Source organism: Elephas maximus, chromosome 16 (assembly GCF_024166365.1).
Source record: "Elephas maximus indicus isolate mEleMax1 chromosome 16, mEleMax1 primary haplotype, whole genome shotgun sequence".
Taxonomy (NCBI): Eukaryota; Metazoa; Chordata; class Mammalia; order Proboscidea; family Elephantidae; genus Elephas; species Elephas maximus.
The window spans coordinates 24,014,325-24,025,038 of NC_064834.1; the positions used below are offsets into that span (position 1 = coordinate 24,014,325).

At 37.5% G+C, this 10,714-nt stretch overlaps 1 pseudogene; it reads right to left on the minus strand.

Moving 5' to 3' along the window:
* Nucleotides 1-6,435: 6,435 nt before the first annotated feature.
* LOC126059930 (protein SYS1 homolog) lies at nucleotides 6,436-6,906 on the minus strand (annotated as a pseudogene).
* Between the last annotated feature and the right edge of the window lie 3,808 nt (nucleotides 6,907-10,714).

Sequence of the window (10,714 nt, forward strand, 5' to 3'; positions counted from 1 at the left end):
CCTACTGGCTCAGAGCCTCAGTTTTATCAGGTCATGTGTGCTTAAGGCGGAAGACAAGCTTGGTCAGCTTGAAAATTCCCACACAAAACTGAGATCTCCAAAAGATGACACAGTAAGTAAATTAAGGAAAAGAAAAAAGAAAAAACTGGCAAGGATGATGATGAAGATATATCCCTACCTAGGCTTTGGTGAGGAAGACAAACAGAAATTTCTCCATTGAGAATTCCTAAAAAGCCTCACCTCCCTTCCCCTGTCCCATACACTTGGATGTGAACATGACCCTAACCAAAACATCCAAGCCAATCATTTTGTTAGAAGTGGTCATGGAATGGCAGTGTCCTCACATTTATATAAACAACTGGATTACTAAAGGACACAGGGGTGCCTCTATCATTCGGTATCTGGTATACAGTGTTGTCACTGAGCAACTCAGAATCCTAAACACCTGTAGTCCTGTCTAACAACATTCAGTCCCCAGGGAAATGTTTCTTCTTGCTAATTGCTCTATGTCCTGGAAACAAAAGGCCACAATGTCCCTATTCCAGAAAGGTCTGTGGATTAGAGCCCTGGTGGTGGACTGGTTAAGGCTCATTTGCCAACCAAAAGGTCAGCAGTTCGAATTTACTAGCCACTCCTTGGAAACCCTAAGGGGCAGTTCTACTCTGTCCTATAGAATTTCTACGAGACTTGTGAGTCACGGTCGACTCAATGACAACGGGTTTTTTTTTTTTTTTTAATGTTCGACAATTCATATTTCTTTTATATATATATATATATGTGGAGCCCTGGTGGTGCAGTGGTTAAGAGTTCAGCTGCTAACCAAAAGGTCAGCAGTCCAAATCCACCAGCTGCGTCTTGGAAACCCTATGGGATAGTTCTACAATGTCCCATAGGATCGCTCTGAGTTAGGATCAACTTGATGGCCCAGATATAACATGTAAAAAGCATGGTACCAGTTCTTCACATTGACAACTGGGTGGAGACAGATGCTAGAACTGTGAAAACATTTACTTTTCTTAAATGTTTAGTAATATTTAAACTTTCAAAATAATTTTTATTTAAACTTTGATACCCTTAGTATGATATATATGTTGTCTTTTAATTTTAACAGATAATCCCAAATATTTTAAAAGAAAAATAACTATTTTGTAAATATTTGAAAAATCTCTTTAATTTTTTATTTTTAAATATATTTTGAATTATTAATGAAAATATACCTAAATATTTAATATAGTAATTATATTTTATTTTAATTTTTACTCTGTTACTGGTAATAGAAAAATTATGTGCAACATCTTAATTATAACATAATCAGTGATTTTGTTGAAATGAAGACAAGAAAAGTAAATTTCATTAGAAGTATAGACTAATAAACTGAGTATTTAGTTACTCCTATAAATTTCACCAGCCTACCAAAAGAACATCTAGACATGCAAAATAATGAAACTCACTTTTATATTTTAATGACTTCTAGTCATGTAAAAACCACAGGTTTTCAATTTTTTTAATTTAAATTTTTTAAATATACAAAGGTATATTTATAAAAGTAGGAGGGTAGAACACATTGTATTTAACATTTTTTTTTAATTTATTACTTTAAAAAATTTAGGCATACGATGTGTGGCCCTCCATTTGGTTTCTTGCCCCAGTCATTACAAATGTAGGAACAGGCTTGGCCAGGTTCCTTTCTGGAAAAATCCACTGTGAACTCAAGACTCAAAAAATTCCCACAAATACAGTTCCAAAGATCATGATCTCACAATTTAAAAAAATCATCAAATACATGAGGAAATAAATTATCATGATTGAGACACAGCAGAAAATACAATCTTACCAGCTAAAACAGATGATACAAGGATTATTGAATATAAATTATTTTAATATGTTTTTTTTTTTTTTTTAATATGGTTAGAGTTTGGAAGCTAAGAGATTAAGTTAAAAAGACATGGAAGACAGGGCGAGGAAACCCAACATACACCTATTACAGTTGCAGAAGGAGTTAACTGAAAGACGAAAGAGTGAAAATATGTGCATAGACGTAAATTCGATATATGACTGTGTGGGCAATGCAGATCACTTGAGAAAAGATGGACCAATCGATAAAGTATGCCCAAATAATTGATTGGTTATCATATTGAGAAAAAAAGAAAATGAATCCCTATTTCAGATCACACTAAAAAATCACTTATAGATGGGTCAAGTACTTAACTATAAAATGTAAAACTTTCAAACCTCTGTAAGAAAATATAGAAAAATAACTATGACCTCAAGGAAGAATTTGTAAATAAAGCACAAAAAATATAAACCATAAAGAAAAGACAGATAAATTAAATTCAAGAACCCAATTCATCAAAGACACCATAAAGAGGGTGAAAATATACACCACGCACTGGAAGAATATATTTGTATCACATGTAATAAAATAGGATTAAAGGATATTCATGAATCAATAAGAAAAAAGATGAACAGTTCAATAGAAATATGGGCAAAATATACCATGAGGAATTTCACAGAAAGGGAAACTCAAATAGCCAATAAACATAAAAACATGTCTAACCTAATTATTAATTGCCAACATGCAAATTAAAACCATAATGAGTTATTACTTCATATTCACCAGGTTAACAAAAATGTTAAATCTAGATAATAAAACCATGAGGCATTACCTAATAAAGTTGAATATGTACGTATCATATGACCTGGCAATTTAACTCCTATGAGACTATATCCTAGATAAATTGAATGTGTCCAGGAGGCACATTCCTAACATCGAAAAACTTGGAAACAGCAGAATGAAGAAATAAATTGTAAATACAAAAAATACTACCAAACCAAAACCAAACCCAGCGCCGTCGAGTCGATTCCAACTCATAGCGACCCTGTAGGACAGAGTAGAACTGCCCCATAGAGTTTCCAAGGAGCGCCTGGCAGATTCAAACTGACAACCCTTTGGTTAGCAGCCGTAGCACTTAACTACTACGCCACCAGGGTTTCCAAAAATACTACACAGAAGTGAAAATGAATGAACTACAAGTTCACACATTCATGTGACTGCATGGTAAAAGCATGTTGAACAAAGGAAAAAGGTTGCAATTGAATATATACAGTATGCTTGCTTACATAAAGGTGAAAAACATAAAACTAAGCAAAAAATTATTTGCAAATGTATGTAATATGATAAAAGCATTTTCAAAAGCAAATCTAGGATAGTGGTATTAGAACCGACTAGGAGAGAAAGTGAATGAGGCAGGTTCAGAGGAGCTTCTGAATCTTTAAGCTGCATAGTAGATTCACGGCGTTGACTCTTCTTTAATGATTTATTAAATGAACCATTAATTAACTAAACTGTTAATTCAATCATTTAAACCATTAATTAAACCATTCAATAAAGTTCACTATCCTTTAAACTATATATCTACATGATATATTCTCTTTTTTATGTTTGCTATATTTTACACTAAAATCACTTTTTAAAATAGTAGTGAGATGTAGTACAAATGTGAAAATATTGTATTCTTATACTGAAATTAGAACAAGTCCATGAGAGCCAAAATACAGCCTTGAGTATATTCCACCTGAATTTAGAAACCATCTCAAGAATAGATTTGATGCACTGGACACTAATGACAGAAGGCCAGACGAGTTATGGAATGACATCAAGGACATCATACATGAAGAAAGCAAGAGGTCATTAAAAAGACAGAAAAGAAAGAAAAAAACAAAATGGATGTCAAAAGAGACTCTGAAAGTTCCTCTTGAACCTCAAGCTAAAGGAAGAAATGATGAAGTAAATGAGCTGAACACAAGATTTCAAAGAGTGGCTTGAGAAGACAAAGTATTATAATAAAAAGTGCAAAGACCTGGAGATAGAAAAGGGAACACTCTCAGCATTTCTCAAGCTGAAAGAACTGAAGAAAAAATTTGAGCCTTGAGTAGCAATATTGAAGGATTCTACAGGGAAAATATTAAAGGATGCAGAAAGCATAAAAAGAAGATGGAAGGAATACACAAAGTCACTGCACCAAAAAGAATTGGTCGAAATTCATCCATTTCAAGAGGTAGCATATGATCAAGAACTGATGGTACTGAAGGAAGAGGTCCAAGTTGCGCTAAAGACCTTGGCAAAAAACAAGGCTCTAGGAATTGACAGAACACCAAGCAAGATCTTTCAACAAACAGATGCAATGCTGTTGCTGGAAGCACTCACTCTTCTATGCCAAGAAATTTGGAAGACAGCTACCTGGCCAATTGACTGGAAGAGATCCATATTTGTACCCATTCCAAAGAAAGGTGATCCAACAGAATGCAAAAATTATTGAACAATATCATTAATATCACACACAAGTAAAATTTTGCTGAAGAGTATTCAAAAATGGTTGCAGCAGTACATCAACAGGGAACTGTAAGAAATTCAAGCAGGACTCAGAAGAGGACGTGGAACCAGGGATATCATTGCTGATGTCAGATGGATCCTCGCTGAAAGCACAGATACTAGAAAGATGCTTACCTGTTTCATAATGTGGATCATAACAAACTATGGATAACATTTCAAAGAATGGGAATTCCAGAACACTTAATTGTGCTCAAAAGGAACCTGTACATAGACAAAGGGGCGGTCATTCAAACAGAACAAGGGGATACTGTGTGGTTTAAAGTCAGGAAAGGTATGCGTCAGGGTTGTATCCTTTCACCGTACCTATTCAACCTGTATGCTGAACAAATAATCCAAGAAGCTGGACTATATGAAGAAAAACAGGGCATCAGGATTGGAGGAAGATTCATTAACTGAAATATACAGATAATACAACTCTCCTTGCTGAAAGTAAAGACAACTTGAAGCACTTGCTGATGAAGATCAAAGACCACAGCCTTCAGTACAGATTACGCCTCAACATAACGCTAACAAAAATCCTCACAACTGGACCAATAAGCAACATCATGATAAACGGAGAAAAGATTGAAGTTGTCAAGGATTTCATTTTACTTGGATCCACAATCAACACCCATAGAAGCAGCAGTCAAGAAATCAAACAACTCACTGCATTAGGCAAATCTGCTACAAAAGTCCTCTTTAAAGTGTTAAAAATCAAAGATTTCACCTAAGGACTAAGGTGCACCTGACCCAAGCCATGGTGATTTCAATTGCCTCATATACATGTGAAAGCTGGACAATGAATAAGGAAGACAGAAGAACTGATGCCTTTGAATTATGGTGTTAGCAAATAGTATTGAATATACCATGAACTTCCAGAAAAATGAACAAATCTTTCTTGGAAAAACTACAGCCAGAATGCTCATTAGAAGCAAGGATGACGAGACTTCATCTTACATACTTTGGACATGTTATCAGGAGGGACCAGTTCCTGGAGAAGGACATCATGCTTGGTAGAGGGTCATCAAAAAAGAAGAAGACCCTCAACAAGATGGATTGACACTGTGGCTGCAACAATGGCCTCCAACATAGTAACAATTGTGAGAATGGCGTAGGACTGGGCAGTGTTTTGTTCTGTTGTACATAGGGTCGCTATAAGTCAGAATTGACTCGATGGCCCCTAACAACAACAGTAACAACATCTTCAAATAAAAACATGCAATATTTCACTTAAACCCTAAGAGCTAAATAGGCTTTTATGGAAACTCAACCATAACATTTTCTCACGAAGAAAGGGAGTTTTCAATTGAAGAAAAAAAAAACTACATTAAATTTATACACACATACCACACTCATGTATGTATACATGCATACTCAAATACATACATATTTGTGTATATGTGTGTGTGCATACACACACATACATTCACATTAACACACATTCATTTTTAAGTCTCTAACATCTGAAGTCTGTTTCTTGGTGCTAAGGATAAAAAAGTTAACATGATTTTCAACTATTTTGGTTTTGACATATATGCTCTTTAATTCCTCAGAATCCTAAAGATCAAAATGTTACCTAGGAAAAAGGGAAATCTTGCTGATCAGCTCAGGAAATCTCCAGAAATTTATATGAATTATATACTGCGGTCACGTGGGAGAAAACAATGAGAAAAAGAAGCGCTGGAAATTCTGGTGAGTCTGTACAGACCCTAGGGAAAAGAAAGACCTGCTCCCTGCAGAACACATGCCAAGTTTCATGTATTTTTAAGGTCTTGATTGTGCAGGCTGGTGACTGGCATGTTGGCTCAAAAGTGACATGGTTCCAATTTTATTATTACCCTCGAAGAGGTCCCCTTCCTGGCCTCTCAACTTCTAAAGTTTCAGCAGCTGTGACCTGACTGCTCCTTGCCTTCTTCATGGGCCTCACTACTTCTCCCATACTAACAGAGACTTCACATTGCCAGGGTTCCTGTAAAAACTGGACTGGGCCTCATCTGGAAGGTCTGAGCAACCCAAGGTGTTGGGAGGCCAAGTGCACAGCAGGGTGTCCAAAGGGCCTGATCCTAGACTTTGGATTTAGGGACTGAGTTGAGGGAGATTTCCTTGAGCTCTGTCTGCATGCTCAGGTAGTCTCCGATGACAGCCATGAACGCAATGCACACGGCTTGGACAAACCACCAGGTCAGAGCCAAGGGGAAAGGGGAGCTATAAAGCCAGCAGCCTGGGAGGTGAAAGAAATAGACAGTGACGGTAAAATCCAGGCACTGCTTCTCTCACTGAATGAAGTACACCAAGCCCAGGGCACAGGTGAAGGCACTGAGGATGAAAGGCATCATGGAGAACCAACCTGGAGGGATGGAGAAGCCCAGGATCTCTGCCTTGAACATCTGGTCCAGCAAAGGACAGGTGTATACCAGCCCGTCTACTAGAGCTAGCCATAGGCCCAATGAGCCATAATAGACAGTCTGCATGAGCATGATAGGCTACAGGATCAGTAATAGGTCCCACAGGTAGCGGTGGAACTGGCCTGCCATGCCAGCCCATGGGACACGGGCATAGCCCCAGCCTCTGTGAGAGCCTCTGCTCTGGGAGCCAGGGCCATCCCTGCACCGGTGGCCAACTGGAAGACTGACCCTTCCGATAGAGGCCCAGCCTCATCAGTAGACCCCCACCCCTCCACCCCAAACAGCGCTGACAGGCAGGACCATGGAAAAGAGGCTCTACCGGCCTAGAGAGGCAAAGCTCCAGGGACAAGGCCACAGGTAGTTTCTTCAGGACTCTATGTCATAGTTCTACGGAAACTAGAAGTTCAAAAGTCTTTTAAGATTACTCGATTTTAAAATAACTTAGTTGTTAAATATTCCTTCCACTTGTGCCCCAAACCCAAGGACTACCTTTTTTTTCCTCTCTCTTTGTTCAGCATCTGATGTTTATTTGTTAAATTATGATATGTCATTACAAGAAAATTCAAATGTAGAGGCAGAGGAAAATGTAACCAGCACATTAGCAAACAGGTTAGCATTTCATTCCAATCAAATTCTCCTAGTTAAATTAACCTGGTTATTAATCACAGAGAAACCCTGGTGGTGTAGTGGTTAAATGCTACAGCTGCTAACCAAAGGGTTGGCGTTTGAATCCACCAGGAGCTCCTTGGAAACTCTATGGGGCAGTTCTACTCTGTCCTACAGGGTCGCTATGAGTCAGAATCGACTCGACAGCACTGGGTTTGGTTTGGGTTTGGATTAATAGCAGAAAATGCCTGATGCCTACATAAGAATGGATTACTAAACTTTCGTTCCTTCACGTTGTCATACTTACTGGATTTTTTCAGAATATAGAATTGACGCAAACTCATTTAGAGAACTAAGAAAATACAGAAGAGTAAAAAGAAGTAAACAAAAGTTACTCATCATCTCGCTACCAAAGATAACCCCACAAATTTTTAAAATCTATTTCCTTTCCTTTCTCAATACATATGCATTCTTATTTTCATGAAATTCGATAGTGTGTAAACAGTTTCATATCCTGTTGTTTATTTTACATAAGCACACTTAACATCTTGAAAAACATTACCTTCAATTACTACAAATATATGTCACCATTCCCCTTATTTCGTTTTTAAGTGGATTCCTTTTTTGTTTTTGTTTTGTTTCTTGCTTTGTTTAACCACTTTCTTAGGGTTTTTTTTTTTTAATATAAAAGTAGAATTACTTGGTCATAGGTTAAAAGCAGTTAAAGGCTTAGATACATATTTCTTTCCAGAGTGATTATCCCACAATAGTAGATGAGAGTGTGGAGCTAACTGTACCCTTGTTTGTGAAATTCTGTACTCAGAATATATGTTTTGATCTTTTTTTATTTTTCCAATTTGACAGGTAAAAATTATGTTACTTATTTCTTTTGTATTTCTTATATTATTATTAGCCATTCCTAACTTCCTTATGCTTCCAACTACCTCCCTTTCTGAGTTCACACTTTTCTTCCCTTCTTCCCGATATAAATCCTGGACACAAGGAATGCTCTGCCCTTCCAACGACCCCATCTGCTCGTAAACTACTCCTATACACAAACACCCAGGCAGAGTGGGGCCCTCAATACCTAGATGCAGAATTGCTAATGGTATAGAATAATTAGCTCCCTTCACTTGTACAGCGGAGGGTGGCAAAACCAGGCACGGGATTTCAGCTCATGGTGTGCAGCAATCAGCTCAAGATTGCTGATGGTGTGCACCTCTTCTCATGTCACACTGGTTCCTTGAAATCAGCCACAGTGAAAAGATTTACACCATGGGAATCGGCAAATACTACAAATTAAATATTTCTTCCCCAGAGAACCACTGTTTTAACTGCACATCCTTACAACCACTTCTGTTTATGGCAGATAAGCTAGTGTCAGACTCTTTGCTGAAAACAATTAGAAAAGTGTGCAAAATATTTTTTAAAATCTATTTGAAGGCGTCAGGCACTATCGAGACAGCCAATACTGAGGGTCTAAGATTCTAGAAAGAAAGGAAGTCTTGAGAAGTGAACCTGATATTACCAGTTGCCGTGGAATTGATTTAAACTCAAGACAGTAGAACTGTGCTCCACAGAGTTTTCAATAGCTAATTTTTTGGAAGTAGGTCAGCAGGCCTTTCTTCCAAGGTGCTTCTGGGTGGATTTGAATCGCTAATCTTTCAGTTAACAGATGAGCATATTAACCCATTTGCACCACCCAGGGGCTCGAGTCCTTAGTCTCTGATATATTCACGGGTCTATAAAAGTAGCTGCATATCACTTTAAGTCCAAGAGAAGTCACCAAATGTATATTAAACAACATGAAATACAGAACATTAAAGCTATGTCCATCATTAGAATCCTGATCAAGCACATAAAACCACCATGGGCACTTACAATTTCAACTTTTACCTTTACCTCAAACCAAGAAGATAAACTGAACAGTTTTACAAATTAGAAGACCTAGACCCAGAAAATTTAAATACCCTACGTTTCAATTGGTGGCAAAACAAGGACCAAAACAACTACCTCCAGACCCCTTTGAATATGAGGCATTGCTATTAAACCACCATTCGGTATGGTGAGCATTGATATGCTTTCCTTAAACTTGCAGTTGGATTTGCAATGGCCCATCCATACGTGTGTTGACTGGATGACTAAAGAACATAAAATTATACTGTAAAACCATATCAAATATTTCTGTGTCACAATGCCAGGTGTTCAGTAACTGATGACAGATTCATTCATGTCAAAAGTCATTCTATGGTCACGAAACTGAGGAAGTCAACAAATTCTCTACTCATCATTCAAACCCACAACCTTGAACACTTTAGTACCTTACTCTAGCCATCTGAGCTAATTCATGGTCTTTGCAATAAAAAGATACAGAAAGTTTCTAAATCTAAGAGTACACTTTGAGTGAATGTCAAATATCTTGTATGATAGATTGGCTTTTTTCCTCAAGTACTGAGCAAACTTCGTGCTAAAAAGAAACTTGCTGTGTTACTGATAATCGAAAATGGATTTACTTAGCTGGCCAGCTTTAATTAGTTTGCTGGTGCTCCAAAGACTTTTGTGCGATGAGATTTTTTTTCTAATACCTGTAATGCATACAAGCGTTAAATCAAAGCTGACTCCAGCAAAATCTAATTCTAAAAGCCCTAGAGTAAAATCAAGATAAAATAATTTATACCACAACCACTGCATCAAAATAGAAAGAAGTCTGTGAATAGTCCAATAGCTATCACCACTATGATTTCCCAAAGAAAGAAATCAGAATTTAGGACTTTATAACAAATCCCACATTCATTACATTTCATTTGCTTTTACCTTGTCCAAAAGGGTTGCCATTTCTAAAGCACATCAATTTAACAAGTTTATAATACATTAAAGGCTAGAGGGAGATGTACAAAAATGAAAAGGGAAGCAGTTCTTTTTCTTTTAAAATGTATTTAATGCTGCTATAAGATTGTTACTTAATAAATAAAAGGCAAGAAAAATGACCAGGCTAGGCAGGGACGATTTCTCAGCCTTCGGGGTAGTACTGAGTAGGGGGCTAGCACGGCTGCCTTACAGTGTCGGACCCTGCACTCTTCACTTATTCTTTGACTCAGGAGAGATCTCTCCATTTCACTGGGTTTGAGCATATTTGGAGCCCTAGTGGTCCAGTGGTTAAGAACTCGGCTGCTAACCAAGAAGTCGGCAGTTCGAATCCACCAGCCACTCCCTGGAAACTCTGTGAGGAAGTGCTACTCTGTCCTATAGAGTCACTATGAGTCAGAATAGACTTCACGGCGGTGGGTTTTTTTTTTTTTTTTTTTTGGTTTGAGCATCTCTAGCAATAAAA